The 17,666-nt window shown below is 36.9% G+C and overlaps 1 long non-coding RNA gene across 12 annotated transcripts in view; it reads left to right on the forward strand.

Annotated features, from left to right (window-relative positions):
- The first annotated feature begins 71 nt into the window (after window positions 1–71).
- LOC127876074 (uncharacterized) overlaps window positions 72–17,666 on the forward strand; it is a 35,165-nt gene continuing 17,570 nt past the window's right edge. For 2 of the 12 annotated variants that reach the window (XR_008047641.1, XR_008047642.1), the window contains exons 1-2: window positions 72–116; window positions 5,996–6,057. This is a non-coding gene — a long non-coding RNA (uncharacterized LOC127876074). Of the gene's footprint in view, window positions 117–3,456; window positions 3,498–5,171; window positions 5,235–5,995; window positions 6,058–7,727; window positions 7,790–10,666; window positions 10,729–13,243; window positions 13,306–15,814; window positions 15,877–17,666 lie in introns of those variants that run through there. The other 10 variants (XR_008047643.1, XR_008047644.1, XR_008047639.1 and 7 more) reach the window with 7 other exon arrangements.

Genomic DNA, 17,666 nt, shown 5'->3' on the forward strand with positions numbered 1-17,666 from the left:
TGCATGTGGTAGGGAAAACATTGTTGTATACTACAAATTCAGTGTTTTGCTTATAGGTTGAGACTACATGAGATTTGACAGATGGCGGGAAACCCTCATCAACTGGAGATCAGCCGGTAAAAAAGGTGGCCTTAAAACAGTGACCGTTGATTCGCGTCGAGTTCTTTCTTACATACTGCATGACCTATCTTTTTATTGTTTAAATCCATTCGGCTTGGCATGCTCTTAAGAAAAGGTATGGGTATGGGGGTGTCTACGCGCAAAAGTTTGACTTTATTTTTCGTTGAAGTTGTTGATTTTACATTGAATTTGTTAAGGAAATCTTTTGGTATATTGTAACCTAAACTAACTTTAGGAAAAATGAAATATCATCTGCAAGTGCAAAATATGACTGGAAAGCTGATTTTGGTCATTTCTTAGCAAAAGAGAAGATATATAAGTGCATTAAATGCATGAATTCAGATGATTTGACTGGAATAGTTGTTTTTCAAGTTGACCCTCCACCCTTATATAGCCGAATAAGGGCTAAATTGCTTTCCAACTTAAATCAAAGGCATATTGGTTGACCGTGTAGCATTAATGTGCTACATGAAGTAGAATTCAACGCCTGGGTCTCCGTGATCCAGTAACGCAACAATAGCTTGTGCGTAAAGCATTAACATTCAAACAGAGCCCATTTCACCGACATGGAATGGCGGACATTTTTACATTTGGACAGTGCAGCAGATGCTTAGCTGAGCCAGCCTTCATATTTAGTACAATCATGAATATAACAAGCTTTATCACTTCATATTATTCATAGAAATACACTTAAAATACATAAATGCATGTGTTTTTTTCATTTTATATCTATTTCAATTGGGTATTTTGACTTTTTCAGGTAGAGGAATGTCTGCGACTAAGCCGAGGGCCACTGCATAAGGGTTATTGATGGCAAAACAGGTAATAATACTAAATTATTATCATGTACACAAGCAAATAAGCATATTAATGATGCTTAAGGTGTGAAATACTGCCATAATCAGGTTTGTGGTCACTCAAACCCTTGCCGTTGTGCAATTCCCCGTTCAGTTTGAATCTATAGTTCCGCGTCCCGACACGTAAAGCTCGTGCTTTGCTGGCAGCGGAAGTTGGCACTTAACAGGTTTATCCTTGTTCCTGAGCATGTATGCAGTACAGCTGAGTTAATTTGCTACTTGTAACCCTACAATTAGCTTGTGTTTGGTATTGTTTTCTCACAATATGCTTACTGTTAATGTCTGGCTTGAAAGGATGTCGCGTCGGACTTAAACATAGGATTGTTGTAGCAAGTGTCCCCTTCATCATTTACCTAAGAGGGATCTTTTTGCCAAAATTTGGCACTTTCAGCAACCAGTTTTGTTTTTTATTTGGTACATGCTTCTCTCATTCAGTGATGTAAGGGAAGTATTGACCTTATTCGCGTGTCTTTGCATACAAAGGTGACATGGATCGATGATATTTGTTGTGTTGAGAATTCTGCGTGAAGCTGTGTGCCCAGAAGAAGTACTAGAAACCCCTTTCAGGAAGCCTACATTGATCTGAGCTCCCTTTCTGGCCCTGCTAGTACATGGAACCTCATTGCTAAGCTTATAATGCTTGCCTACATATATGTATCTTGTTCATTTTAACCTTTCCTTCCGGTCTAACCCCCAACATGAGCATTTTTTTTCTTTCGCTCGGTTATGAACCTCCATTTTGACCTGATTGCCACCATAAAAAAGTCAAAAGTACTTATTTTTTGCCCAAAATATAAAATTTTGTATTCTCTTGAACCTCTAAATGAGAGCTGGCAGTGCATATTGACCATCTGCTGCAGTTTAAAGGCACCCATGACATTATATGCTAGAATATATCATTGGCTGCTGGTAAATAAAGGGGCTCCGAGCGACAAGGCGCTTTCAAGATTTCACACTTTTATTGTTGCGCAACAAAAAGTTATTGGAAGCTTATTGATTTCTACACTTCAAAGTATCTTTGATCTTTCATTTTTACTTTGTTTATTGTTTTGGATGAAATTGGATTTTTTTTTGCTTTGAAATTGACATTTTTGGGGTTATTAAAAAAAAACTAAAAAGACATTATCAAAATTGCTTAGAGTGAAAATATCTAACAAATTCATTTTTCCCCACCCCGCATAAGCCCCAGGTGCCTATCCATTTGGTTGTTTTGGTATTTTGTTGCAGATATTGAACACAACAGCTTTAAATCTTAAAGGGACATTTAAGCTTTAACAGGCCTAAAATCGCCTTCTTCGGACGGAAAACACCAGCGTGTGAAAATATGATATAAAATGGCCAATGGACAGATAATCCAGCCAAACTTAATATATTGGTGCAATATGAATAGGAAGATAATAATATGCAAGAAAAACACATTTTAATCAAAATATATTCTCCTTTAGGTTACAATATACTAAATCATTTTGGTGTTCAATGCTATACCCTCTAAAAAATGGAACGTCATTTATTTGAAGACACAATTCTCTGTATGTGCACTTGCCATGACTTTATTTTGAATATTTCTGTGTGCATGTGGTAGGGAAACATTGTTGTATACTACAAATTCAGTGTTTTGCTTATAGGTTGGAGACTACATGAGATTTTGACAGATGGCGGGAAACCCTCATCAACTGGAGATCAGCCGGTAAAAAGGTGGCCTTAAAACAGTGACCGTTGATTCGCGTCGAGTTCTTTCTTACATACTGCATGACCTATCTTTTTTATTGTTTAAATCCATTCGGCTTGGCATGCTCTTTAAGAAAAGGTATGGGTATGGGGGGGTGTCTACGCGCAAAAGTTTGACTTTATTTTTCGTTGAAGTTGTTGATTTTACATTGAATTTGTTAAGGAAATCTTTTGGTATATTGTAACCTAAACTAACTTTAGGGAAAAATGAAATATCATCTGCAAGTGCAAAATATGACTGGGAAGCTGATTTTTTGGTCATTTCTTAGCAAAAGAGAAGATTATAAGTGCATTAAATGCATGAATTCAGATGATTTGACCTGGAATAGTTGTTTTCAAGTTGACCCTCCACCCTTATATAGCCGAATAAGGGCTAAATTGCTTTCCAACTTAAATTCAAAGGCATATTGGTTGACCGTGTAGCATTAATGTGCTACATGAAGTCAGAATTCAACGCCTGGGTCTCCGTGATCCAGTAACGCAACAATAGCTTGTGCGTAAAGCATTAACATTCAAACAGAGCCCCATTTCACCGACATGGAATGGCGGACATTTTACAATTGGACAGTGCAGCAGATGCTTAGCTGAGCCAGCCTTCATATTTAGTACAATCATGAATATAACAAGCTTTATCACTTCATTATTCATAGAAATACACTTAAAATACATAAATGCATGTGTTTTTTTCATTTTATATCTATTTCAATTGGGTATTTTGACTTTTTCAGGTAGAGAGGAATGTCTGCGACTAAGCCGAGGGCCACTGCATAAGGGTTATTGATGGCAAAACAGGTATAATACTAAATTATTATCATGTACACAAGCAAATAAGCATATTAATGATGCTTAAGGTGTGAAATACTGCCATAATCAGGTTTGTGGTCACTCAAACCCTTGCCGTTGTGCAATTCCCCGTTCAGTTTGAATCTATAGTTCCGCGTCCCGACACGTAAAGCTCGTGCTTTGCTGGCAGCGGAAGTTGGCACTTAACAGGTTTATCCTTGTTCCTGAGCATGTATGCAGTACAGCTGAGTTAATTTGCTACTTGTAACCCTACAATTAGCTTGTGTTTGGTATTGTTTTCTCACAATATGCTTACTGTTAATGTTCTGGCTTGAAAGGATGTCGCGTCGGACTTAAACATAGGATGTGTTGTAGCAAGTGTCCCCTTCATCATTTACCTAAGAGGGATCTTTTTGCCAAAATTTGGCACTTTCAGCAACCAGTTTTGTTTTTTATTTGGTACATGCTTCTCTCATTCAGTGATGTAAGGGAAGTATTGACCTTATTCGCGTGTCTTTGCATACAAAGGTGACATGGATCGATGATATTGTTGTTGTGTTGAGAATTCTGCGTGAAGCTGTGTGCCCAGAAGAAGTACTAGAAACCCCTTTCAGGAAGCCTACATTGATCTGAGCTCCTTTCTGGCCCTGCTAGTACATGGAACCTCATTGCTAAGCTTATAATGCTTGCCTACATATATGTATCTTGTTCATTTTAACCTTTCCTTCCGGTCTAAACCCCCAACATGAGCATTTTTTCTTTCGCTCGGTTATGAACCTCCATTTTGACCTGATTGCCACCATAAAAATAGTCAAAAGTACTTATTTTTGCCCAAAATATAAAATTGTATTCTCTTGAACCTCTAAATGAGAGCTGGCAGTGCATATTGACCATCTGCTGCAGTTTAAAGGCACCCATGACATTATATGCTAGAATATATCATTGGCTGCTGGTAAATAAAGGGGCTCCGAGCGACAAGGCGCTTTCAAGATTTCACACTTTTATTGTTGCGCAACAAAAAGTTATTGGAAGCTTATTGATTTCTACACTTCAAAGTATCTTTGATCTTTCATTTTTACTTTTGTTTATTGTTTTGGATGAAATGGATTTTTTTTTGCTTTGAAATTGACATTTTTGGGGTTATTAAAAAAAACCACTAAAAAGACATTATCAAAATTGCTTAGAGTGAAAATATCTAACAAATTCATTTTTTCCCACCCCGCATAAGCCCCAGGTGCCTATCCATTTGGTTTGTTTTGGTATTTTGTTGCAGATATTGAACACAACAGCTTTAAATCTTAAAGGGACATTTAAGCTTTAACAGGCCTAAAATCGCCTTCTTCGGACGGAAAACACCAGCGTGTGAAAATATGATATAAAATGGCCAAATGGACAGATAATCCAGCCAAACTTAATATATTGGTGCAATATGAATAGGAAGATAATAATATGCAAGAAAAACACATTTTAATCAGAATATATTTCTCCTTTAGGTTACAATATACTAAATCATTTTGGTGTTCAATGCTATACCCTCTAAAAAATGGAACGTCATTTATTTGAAGACACAATTCTCTGTATGTGCACTTGCCATGACTTTATTTTTGAATATTTCTGTGTGCATGTGGTAGGGAAAACATTGTTGTATACTACAAATTCAGTGTTTTGCTTATAGGTTGGAGAACTACATGAGATTTTGACAGATGGCGGGAAACCCTCATCAACTGGAGATCAGCCGGTAAAAAGGTGGCCTTAAAACAGTGACCGTTGATTCGCGTCGAGTTCTTTCTTACATACTGCATGACCTATCTTTTTATTGTTTAAATCCATTCGGCTTGGCATGCTCTTTAAGAAAAGGTATGGGTATGGGGGTGTCTACGCGCAAAAGTTTGACTTTATTTTTCGTTGAAGTTGTTGATTTTAACATTGAATTTGTTAAGGAAATCTTTGGTATATTATAACCTAAACTAACTTAGGTAAAAATGAAATATCATCTGCAAGTGCAAAATATGACTGGGAAAGCTGATTTTTGGTCATTTCTTAGCAAAAGAGAAGATTATAAGGGCATTAAATGCATGAATTCAGATGATTTGACCTGGAATACTTGTTTTTCAAGTTGACCCTCCACCCTTATATAGCCGAATAAGGGCTAAATTGCTTTCCAACTTAAATTCAAAGGCATATTGGTTGACCGTGTAGCATTAATGTGCTACATGAAGTAAGAATTCAACGCCTGGGTCTCCGTGATCCAGTAACGCAACAATAGCTTGTGCGTAAAGCATTAACATTCAAACAGAGCCCCATTTCACCGACATGGAATGGCGGACATTTTTACAGTTTGGACAGTGCAGCAGATGCTTAGCTGAGCCAGCCTTCATATTTAGTGCAATCATGAATATAACAAGCTTTATCACTTCATAGTATTCATAGAAATACACTTAAATACATAAATGCATGTGTTTTTTTCATTTTATATCTATTTCAATTGGGTATTTTGACTTTTTCAGGTAGAGAAATGTCTGCGACTCAGCCGAGGGCCACTGCATAAGGGTTATTGATGGCAAAACAGGTAGTAATACTAAATTATTATCATGTACACAAGCAAATAAGCAAATTAATGATGCTTTAAGGTGTGTAATACTGCCATAATCAGGTTTGTGGTCGCTCAAACCCTTGCCGTTGTGCAATTCCCCGTTCAGTTTGAATCTATAGTTCCGCGTCCCGACACGTAAAGCTCGTGCTTTGCTGGCAGCGGAAGTTGGCACTTAACAGGTTTATCCTTGTTCCTGAGCATGTATGCAGTACAGCTGAGTTAATTTGCTACTTGTAACCCTACAATTAGCTTGTGTTTGGTATTGTTTTCTCACAATATGCTTACTGTTAATGTTCTGGCTTGAAAGGATGTCGCGTCGGACTTAAACATAGGATTGTTGTAGCAAGTGTCCCCTTCATCATTTACCTAAGAGGGATCTTTTGCCAAAATTTGGCACTTTCAGCAACCAGTTTTGTTTTTTATTTGGTACATGCTTCTCTCATTCAGTGATGTAAGGGAAGTATTGACCTTATTCGCATGTCTTTGCATACAAATGTGACATGGATCGATGATATTTGTTGTGTTGAGAATCTGCGTGAAGCTGTGTGCCCAGAAGAAGTACTAGAAACCCCTTCAGGAAGCCTACATTGATCTGAGCTCCCCTTTCTGGCCCTGCTAGCACATGGAACCTCATTGCTAAGCTTATAATGCTTGCCTACATATATGTATCTTGTTCATTTTAACCTTTCCTTCCGGTCTAAACCCCCAACATGAGCATTTTTTTTCTTTCGCTCGGTTATGAACCTCCATTTTGACCTGATTGCCACCATAAAAATAGTCAAAAGTACTTATTTTTTGCCCAAATATAAAATTTTGTGTTCTCTTGGAACCTCTAAATGAGAGCTGGCAGTGCATATTGACCATCTGCTGCAGTTTAAAGGCACCCATGACATTATATGCTAGAATATATCATTGGCTGCTGGTAAATAAAGGGGCTCCGAGCGACAAGGCGCTTTCAAGATTTCCCACTTTTATTGTGCGCAACAAAAAGTTATTGGATGCTTATTGATTTCTACACTTCAAAGTATCTTTGATCTTCAATTTTACTAATTTGTTTATTGTTTTGGATAAATTGGATTTTTTTTGCTTTGAAATTGACATTTTGGGGGTTATTAAAAAAACAACTAAAAAGACATTATCAAAATTGCTTAGAGTGAAAATATCTAACAGATTCATTTTTTCCCCACCCCGCATAAGCCCCCGGTGCCTATCCATTTGTTTTGTTTTGGTATTTTGTTGCAGATATTGAACACAACAGCTTTAAATCTTAAAGGGACATTTAAGCTTTAAACAGGCCTAAAATCGCCTTCTTCGGACGGAAAACACCAGGCGTGTGAAAATATGATATAAAATGGCCAAATGGACAGATAATCCAGCCAAACTTAATATATTGGTGCAATATGAATAGGAAGATAATAATATGCAAGAAAAACACATTTTAATCAGAATATATTTCTCCTTTAGGTTACAATAAACTAAATCATTTTGGTGTTCAATGCTATACCCTCTAAAAAATGGAACGTCATTTATTTGAAGACACAATTCTCTGTATGTGCACTTGCCATGACTTTATTTTTGAATATTTCTGTGTGCATGTGGTAGGGAAAACATTGTTGTATACTACAAATTCAGTGTTTTGCTTATAGGTTGGAGACTACATGAGATTTTGACAGATGGCGGGAAACCCTCATCAACTGGAGATCAGCCGGTAAAAAAGGTGGCCTTAAAACAGTGACCGTTGATTCGCGTCGAGTTCTTTCTTACATACTGCATGACCTATCTTTTTTATTGTTTAAATCCATTCGGCTTGGCATGCTCTTTAAGAAAAGGTATGGGTATGGGGGTGTCTACGCGCAAAAGTTTGACTTTATTTTTCGTTGAAGTTGTTGATTTTACATTGAATTGTTAAGGAAATATTTTGGTATATTGTGACCTAAACTAACTTTAGGTAAAATGAAATATCATCTGCAAGTGCAAAATATGACTGGGAAAGCTGATTTTTGGTCATTTCTTAGCAAAAGAGAAGATTATAAGTGCATTAAATGCATGAATTCAGATGATTTGACCTGGAATAGTTGTTTTTTCAAGTTGACCCCTCCACCCTTATATAGCAGAATAAGGGCTAAATTGCTTTCCAACTTAAATTCAAAGGCATATTGGTTGACCGTGTAGCATTAATGTGCTACATGAAGTCAGAATTCAACGCCTGGGTCTCTGTGATCCAGTAACGCAACAATAGCTTGTGCGTAAAGCATTAACATTCAAACAGAGCCCCATTTCACCGATATGGAATGGCGGACAATTTTACAATTTGGACAGTGCAGCAGATGCTTAGCTGAGCCAGCCTTCATATTTAGTACAATCATGAATATAACAAGCTTTATCACTTCATATTATTCATAGAAATACACTTAAAATACATAAATGCATGTGTTTTTTTTTTTCATTTTATATCTATTTCAATTGGGTATTTTGACTTTTTCAGGTAGAGGAATGTATGCGACTAAGCCGAGGGCCACTGCATAAGGGTTATTGATGGCAAAACAGGTAATAATACTAAATTATTATCATGTTCACAAGCAAATAAGCATATTAATGATGCTTAAGGTGTGAAATACTGCCATAATCAGGTTTGTGGTCACTCAAACCCTTGCCGTTGTGCAATTCCCCGTTCAGTTTGAATCTATAGTTCCGCGTCCCGACACGTAAAGCTCGTGCTTTGCTGGCAGCGGAAGTTGGCACTTAACAGGTTTATCCTTGTTCCTGAGCATGTATGCAGTACAGCTGAGTTAATTTGCTACTTGTAACCCTACAATTAGCTTGTGTTTGGTATTGTTTTCTCACAAATGCTTACTGTTAATGTTCTGGCTTGAAAGGATGTCGCGTCGGACTTAAACATAGGATTGTTGTAGCAAAGTGTCCCCTTCATCATTTACCTAAGAGAGATCTTTTTGCCAAAATTTGGCACTTTCAGCAACCAGTTTTGTTTTTTATTTGGTACATGCTTCTCTCATTCAGTGATGTAAGGGAAGAATTGACCTTATTCGCGTGTCTTTGCATACAAAGGTGACATGGATCGATGATATTTGTTGTGTTGAGAATTCTGCGTGAAGCTGTGTGCCCAGAAGAAGTACTAGAAACCCCTTTCAGGAAGCCTACATTGATCTGAGCTCCTTTTCTGGCCCTGCTAGTACACGGAACCTCATTGCTAAGCTTATAATTCTTGCCTACATATATGTATCTTGTTCATTTTAACCTTTCCTTCCGGTCTAAACCCCCAACATGAGCATTTTTTTCTTTCGGCTGGTTATGAACCTCCATTTTGACCTGATTGCCACCATAAAAATAGTCAAAAGTACTTATTTTGTGCCCAAAATATAAAATTTTGTATTCTCTTGAACCTCTAAATGAGAGCTGGCAGTGCATATTGACCATCTGCTGCAGTTTAAAGGCACTCATGACATTATATGCTAGATTATATCAGTTGGCTGCTGGTAAATAAAGAGGCTCCGAGCGACAAGGCGCTTTCAAGATTTCACACTTTTATTGTTGCGCAACAAAAAGTTATTGGAAGCTTATTGATTTCTACACTTCAAAGTATCTTTGATCTCTCAATTTTACTATTTTTTTTATTGTTTTGGATGAAATTAGATTTTGTTTGCTTTGAAATTGACATTTTGGGGTTATTAAAAAAAAAACCAACTAAAAAGACATATCAAAATTGCTTAGAGTGAAAATATCTCACAAATTCATTTTTTTCCCCACCCCCGCATAAGCCCCAGGTGCCTATCCATTTGGTTTTGTTTTGGTATTTTGTTGCAGATATTGAACACAGCAGCTTTAAATCTTAAAGGGACATTTAAGCTTAACAGGCCTAACATCGCCTTCTTCGGACGGAAAACACCAGCGTGTGAAAATATGATATAAAATGGCCAAATGGACAGATAATCCAGCCAAACTTAATATATTGGTGCAATATGAATAGAAAGATAATAATATGCAAGAAAAACACATTTTAATCAGAATATATATCTCCTTTAAACTATCTTTAGGGAAAAATGAAATATCATCTGCAAGTGCAAAATATGACTGGGAAAGCTGATTTTTGGTCATTTCTTAGCAAAAGAGAAGATTATAAGTGCATTAAATGCAGAATTCAGATGATTTGACCTGGAATAGTTGTTTTTCAAGTTGACCCTTCACCCTTATATAGCCGAATAAGGGCTAAATTGCTTTCCAACTTTAATTCAAAGGCATATTGGTTGACCGTGTAGCATTAATGTGCTACATGAAGTCAGAATTCAACGCCTGGATCTCCGTGATCCAGTAACGCAACAATAGCTTGTGCGTAAAGCATTAACATTCAAACAGAGCCCCATTTCACCGACATAGAATGGCGGACAATTTTACAATTTGGACAGTGCAGCAGATGCTTAGCTGAGCCAGCCTTCATATTTAGTACAATCATGAATATAACAAGCTTTATCACTTCATATTATTCATAGAAATACACTTAAAATACATAAATGCATGTGTTTTTTTTTCATTTTATATCTATTTCAATTGGGTATTTTGACTTGTTCAGGTAGAGGAATGTCTGCGACTAAGCCGAGGGCCACTGCATAAGGGTTATTGATGGCAAAACAGGTAATAATACTAAATTATTATCATGTACACAAGCAAATAAGCATATTAATGATGCTTAAGGTGTGTAAATACTGCCATAATCAGGTTTGTGGTCACTCAAACCCTTACCGTTGTGCAATTCCCCGTTCAGTTTGAATCTATAGTTCCGCGTCCCGACACGTAAAGCTCGTGCTTTGCTGGCAGCGGAAGTTGGCACTTAACAGGTTTATCCTTGTTCCTGAGCATGTATGCAGTACAGCTGAGTTAATTTGCTACTTGTAACCCTACAATTAGCTTGTGTTTGGTATTGTTTTCTCACAAAATGCTTACTGTTAATGTTCTGGCTTGAAAGGATGTCGTGTCGGACTTTAACATAGGATTGTTGTAGCAAGTGTCCCCTTCATCATTTACCTAAGAGGGATCTTTTTGCCAAAATTTGGCACTTTCAGCAACCAGTTTTGTTTTTTATTTGGTACATGCCTTCCTCTCATTCAGTGATGTAAGGGAAGAATTGACCTTATTCGCGTGTCTTTGCATACAAAGGTGACATGGATCGATGATATTTGTTGTGTTGAGAATTCTGCGTGAAGCTGTGTGCCCAGAAGAAGTACTAGAAACCCCTTTCAGGAAGCCTACATTGATCTGAGCTCCCTTTCTTGCCCTGCTAGTACATGGAACCTCATTGCTAAGCTTATAATTCTTGCCTACATATATGTATCTTGTTCATTTTAACCTTTCCTTCCGGTCTAAACCCCCAACATGAGCATTTTTTTCTTTCGCTCGGTTATGAACCTCCATTTTGTCCTGATTGCCACCATAAAAATAGTCAAAAGTACTTATTTTTTGCCCAAAATATAAAATTTTGTATTCTCTTGAACCTCTAAATGAGAGCTGGCAGTGCATATTGACCATCTGCTGCAGTTTAAAGGCACCCATGACATTATATGCTAGAATATATCATTGGCTGCTAGTAAATAAAGGGGCTCCGAGCGACAAGGCGCTTTCAAGATTTCACACTTTTATTGTTGCGCAACAAAAAGTTATTGGAAGCTTATTGATTTCTACACTTCAAAGTATCTTTGATCTCTCAATTTTACTATTTTTTTTTTATTGGTTTTGGATGAAATTGGATTTTTTTTTGCTTTGAAATTGACATTTTTGGCTTAATTAAAAAAAACAACTAAAAAGACATTATCAAAATTGCTTAGAGTGAAAATATCTAACAAATTCATTTTTTCCCCACCCCGCTTAAGCCCCCGGTGCCTATCCATTTGGTTTGTTTTGGTATTTTGTTGCAGATATTGAACACAACAGCTTTAAATCTTAAAGGGACATTTAAGCTTTAACAGGCCTAAAATCGCCTTCTTCGGACGGAAAACACCAGCGTGTGAAAATATGATATAAAATGGCCAAATGGACAGATAATCCAGCCAAACTTAATATATTGGTGCAATATGAATAGGAAGATAATAATATGCAAGAAAAACGCATTTTAATCAGAATATATTTCTCCTTTAGGTTACAATATACTAAATCATTTTGGTGTTCAATGCTATACCCTCTAAAAAATGGAACGTCATTTATTTGAAGACACAATTCTCTGTATATGCACTTGCCATGACTTTATTTTTGAATATTTCTGTGTGCATGTGGTAGGGAAATCATAGTGTTATACTAAAAATTCAGTGTTTTGCTTATAGGTTGGAGACTAAATGAGATTTTGACAGATGGCGGGAAACCCTCATCAACTGGAGATCAGCCGGTAAAAAGGTGGCCTTAAAACAGTGACCGTTGATTCGCATCGAGTTCTTTCTTACATACTGCATGACCTATCTTTTTTATTGTTTAAATCCATTCGGCTTGGCATGCTCTTTAAGAAAAGGTATGGGTATGGGGGTGTCTACGCGCAAAAGTTTGACTTTATTTTTCGTTGAAGATGTTGATTTTACATTGAATTTGTTAAGGAAATATTTTGGTATATTGTGACCTAAACTAACTTTAGGGAAAAATGAAATATCATCTGCAAGTGCAAAATATGACTGTGAAAGCTGATTTTTGGTCATTTCTTAGCAAAAGAGAAGATAATAAGTGCATTAAATGCATGAATTCAGATGATTTGACCTGGAATAGTTGTTTTTTTAAGTTGACCCTCCACTCTTATATAGCCGAATAAGGGCTAAATTTCTTTCCAACTTAAATTCAAAGGCATATTGGTTGACCGTGTAGCATTAATGTGCTACATGAAGTCAGAATTCAACGCCTGAGTCTCCGTGATCCAGTAACGCAACAATAGCTTGTGCGTAAAGCATAAACATTAAAACAGAGCCCCATTTCACCGACATGGATTGGCGGACATTTTTACAGTTTGGACAGTGCAGCAGATGCTTAGCTGAGCCAGCCTTCATATTAAGTACAATCATGAATATAACAAGCTTGATCACTTCATATTATTCATAGAAATACACTTAAAATACATAAATGCATGTGTTTTTTTTCATTTTATATCTATTTCAATTGGGTATTTTGACTTTTTCAGGTAGAGGAATGTCTGCGACTAAGCCGAGGGCCACTGCATAAGGGTTATTGATGGCAAAACAGGTAATAATACTAAATTATTATCATGTACACAAGCAAATAAGCATATTAATGATGCTTAAGGTGTGAAATACTGCCATAATCAGGTTTGTGGTCACTCAAACCCTTGCCGTTGTGCAATTCCCCGTTCAATTTGAATCTATAGTTCCGCGTCCCGACACGTAAAGCTCGTGCTTTGCTGGCAGCGGAAGTTGGCACTTAACAGGTTTATCCTTGTTCCTGAGCATGTATGCAGTACAGCTGAGTTAATTTGCTACTTGTAACCCTACAATTAGCTTGTGTTTGGTATTGTTTTCTCACAAAATGCTTACTGTTAATGTTCTGGCTTGAAAGGATGTCGCGTCGGACTTAAACATAGGATTGTTGTAGCAAGTGTCCCCTTCATCATTTACCTAAGAGGGATCTTTTTGCCAAAATTTGGCACTTTCAGCAACCAGTTTTGTTTTTATTTGGTACATGCTTCTCTCATTCAGTGATGTAAGGGAAGTATTGACCTTATTCGTAGTGTCTTTGCATACAAAGATGACATGGATCGATGATATTTGTTGTGTTGAGAATTCTGCGTGAAGCTGTGTGCCCAGAAGAAGTACTAGAAACCCCTTTCAGGAAGCCTACATTGATCTGAGCTCCCTTTCTTGCCCTGCTAGTACATGGAACCTCATTGCTAAGCTTATAATTCTTGCCTACATATATGGATCTTGTTCATTTTAACCTTTCCTTCCGGTCTAAACCCCCAACATGAGCATTTTTTTCTTTCGCTCGGTTATGAACCTCCATTTTGACCTGATTGCCCTCCATAAAAATAGTCAAAAGTACTTATTTTTTGCCCAAAATATAAAATTTTGTATTCTCTTGAACCTCTAAATGAGAGCTGGCAGTGCATATTGACCATCTGCTGCAGTTTAAAGGCACCCATGACATTATATGCTAGAATATATCATTGGCTGCTGGTAAATAAAGGGGCTCCGAGTGACAAGGCGCTTTCAAGATTTCACACTTTTATTGTTGCGCAACAAAAAGTTATTGGAAGCTTATTGATTTCTACACTTCAAGTATCTTTGATCTCTCAATTTTTCTAATTTTTTCATTGTTTTGGATGAAATTGGATTTTTTTTGCTTTGAAATTGACATTTTTGGGGTTATTAAAAAAAAAAACACTAAAAAGACATTATCAAAATTGCTTAGAGTGAAAATATCTAACTAATTCATTCTTTCCCCACCCCGCATAAGCCCCGGGTGCCTATCCATTTGGTTTGTTTTGGTATTTTGTTGCAGATATTGAACACAACAGCTTTAAATCTTAAAGGGACATTTAAGCTTTAACAGGCCTAAAATCGCCTTCTTCGGACGGAAAACACCAGCGTGTGAAAATATGATATAAAATGGCCAAATGGACAGATAATCCAGCCAAACTTAATATATTGGTGCAATATGAATAGGAAGATAATAATATGCAAGAAAAACACATTTTAATCAGAATATAATTCTCCTTTAGGTTACAATATACTAAATCATTTTGGTGTTCAATGCTATACCCTCTAAAAAATGGAACGTCATTTATTTGAAGACACAACTCTCTGTATGTGCACTTGCCATGACTTTATTTTTGAATATTACTGTGTGCATGTGGTAGGGAAAACATTGTTGTATACTACAAATTCAGTGTTTTGCTTATAGGTTGGAGACTACATGAGATTTTGACAGATGGCGGAAAACCCTCATCAACTGGAGATCAGCCGGTAAAAAGGTGGCCTTAAAACAGTGACCGTTGATTCGCGTCGAGTTCTTTCTTACATACTGCATGACCTATCTTTTTTATTGTTTAAATCCATTCGGCTTGGCATGCTCTTTAAGAAAGGTATGGGTATGGGGGTGTCTACGCGCAAAAGTTTGACTTTATTTTTCGGTTGAAGTTGTTGATTTTACATTTAATTTGTTAAGGAAATATTTGGTATATTGTGACCTAAACTAACTTTAGGGAAAAATGAAATATCATCTGCAAGTGCAAAATATGACTGGAAAAGCTGATTTTTGGTCATTTCGTAGCAAAAGAGAAGATTATAAGTGCATTAAATGCATTAATTCAGATGATTTGACCTGGAATAGTTGTTTTTCAAGTTGACCCTCCACCCTTATATAGCCGAATAAGGGCTAAATTGCTTTCCAACTTAAATTCAAAGGCATATTGGTTGACCGTGTAGCATTAATGTGCTACATGAAGTCAGAATTCAACGCCTGGGTCTCCGTGATCCAGTAACGCAACAATAGCTTGTGCGTAAAGCATAACATTCAAACAGAGCCCCATTTCACCGACATGGAATGGCGGACATTTTTACAGTTTGGACAGTGCAGCAGATGCTTAGCTGAGCCAGCCTTCATATTAAGTACAATCATGAATATAACAAGCTTTATCACTTCATATTATTCATAGAAATACACTTAAAATACATAAATGCATGTGTGTTTTTTTTTATTTTATATCTATTTCAATTGGGTATTTTGACTTTTTCAGGTAGAGGAATGTCTGCGACTAAGCCGAGGGCCACTGCATAAGGGTTATTGATGGCAAAACAGGTAATAATACTAAATTATTATCATGTACACAAGCAAATAAGCATATTAATGATGCTTAAGGTGTGAAATACTGCCATAATCAGGTTTGTGGTCACTCAAACCCTTGCCGTTGTGCAATTCCGCGTTCAATTTGAATCTATAGTTCCGCGTCCCGACACGTAAAGCTCGTGCTTTGCTGGCAGCGGAAGTTGGCACTTAACAGGTTTATCCTTGTTCCTGAGCATGTATGCAGTACAGCTGAGTTAATTTGCTACTTGTAACCCTACAATTAGCTTGTGTTCGGTATTGTTTTCTCACAAAATGCTTACTGTTAATGTTCTGGCTTGAAAGGATGTCGCGTCGGACTTAAACATAGGATTGTTGTAGCAAGTGTCCCCTTCATCATTTACCCTAAGAGGGATCTTTTTGCCAAAATTTGGCACTTTCAGCAACCAGTTTTGTTTTTTATTTGGTACATGCTTCTCTCATTCAGTGATGTAAGGAAAGTATTGACCTTATTCGTGTGTCTTTGCATACAAAGATGACATGGATCGATGATATTTGTTGTGTTGAGAATTCTGCGTGAAGCTGTGTGCCCAGAAGAAGTACTAGAAACCCCTTTCAGGAAGCCTACATTGATCTGAGCTCCCTTTCTTGCCCTGCTAGAACATGGAACCTCATTGCTAAGCTTATAATTCTTGCCTACATATATGGATCTTGTTCATTTAACCTTTCCTTCCGGTCTAAACCCCCAACATGAGCATTTTTTTCTTTCGCTCGGTTATGAACCTCCATTTGACCTGATTGCCTCCATAAAAATAGTCAAAAGTACTTATTTTTTGCCCAAAATATAAAATTTTGTATTCTCTTGAACCTCTAAATGAGAGCTGGCAGTGCATATTGACCATCTGCTGCAGTTTAAAGGCACCTATGACATTATATGCTAGAATATATCATTGGCTGCTGGTAAATAAAGGGGCTCCGAGTGACAAGGCGCTTTCAAGATTTCACACTTTTATTGTTGCGCAACAAAAAGTTATTGGAAGCTTATTGATTTCTACACTTCAAAGTATCTTTGATCTCTCAATTTTACTATTTTTTTTCATTGTTTTGGATGAAATTGGATTTTTTTTTGCTTTGAAATTGACATTTTTGGGGTTATTAAAAAAAAAACACTAAAAGACATTATCAAAATTGCTTAGAGTGAAAATATCTAACTAATTCATTCTTTCCCCACCCCGCATAAGCCCCGGGTGCCTATCCATTTGGTTTGTTTTGGTATTTTGTTGCAGATATTGAACACAACAGCTTTAAATCTTAAAGGGACATTTAAGCTTTAACAGGCCTAAAATCGCCTTCTTCGGACGGAAAACACCAGCGTGTGAAAATATGATATAAAAATGGCCAAATGGACAGATAATCCAGCCAAACTTAATATATTGGTGCAATATGAATAGGAAGATAATAATATGCAAGAAAAACACATTTTAATCAGAATATAATTCTCCTTTAGGTTACAATATACTAAATCATTTTGGTGTTCAATGCTATACCCTCTAAAAAATGGAACGTCATTTATTTGAAGACACAACTCTCTGTATGTGCACTTGCCATGACTTTATTTTTGAATATTTCTGTGTGCATGTGGTAGGGAAAACATTGTTGTATACTACAAATTCAGTGTTTTGCTTATAGGTTGGAGACTACATGAGATTTTGACAGATGGCGGGAAACCCTCATCAACTGCAGATCAGCCGGTAAAAAGGTGGCCTAAAAACAGTGACCGTTGATTCGCGTCGAGTTCTTTCTTA

This window comes from Dreissena polymorpha, chromosome 4 (assembly GCF_020536995.1).
Source record: "Dreissena polymorpha isolate Duluth1 chromosome 4, UMN_Dpol_1.0, whole genome shotgun sequence".
In the NCBI taxonomy this organism is placed as follows: domain Eukaryota; kingdom Metazoa; phylum Mollusca; class Bivalvia; order Myida; family Dreissenidae; genus Dreissena; species Dreissena polymorpha.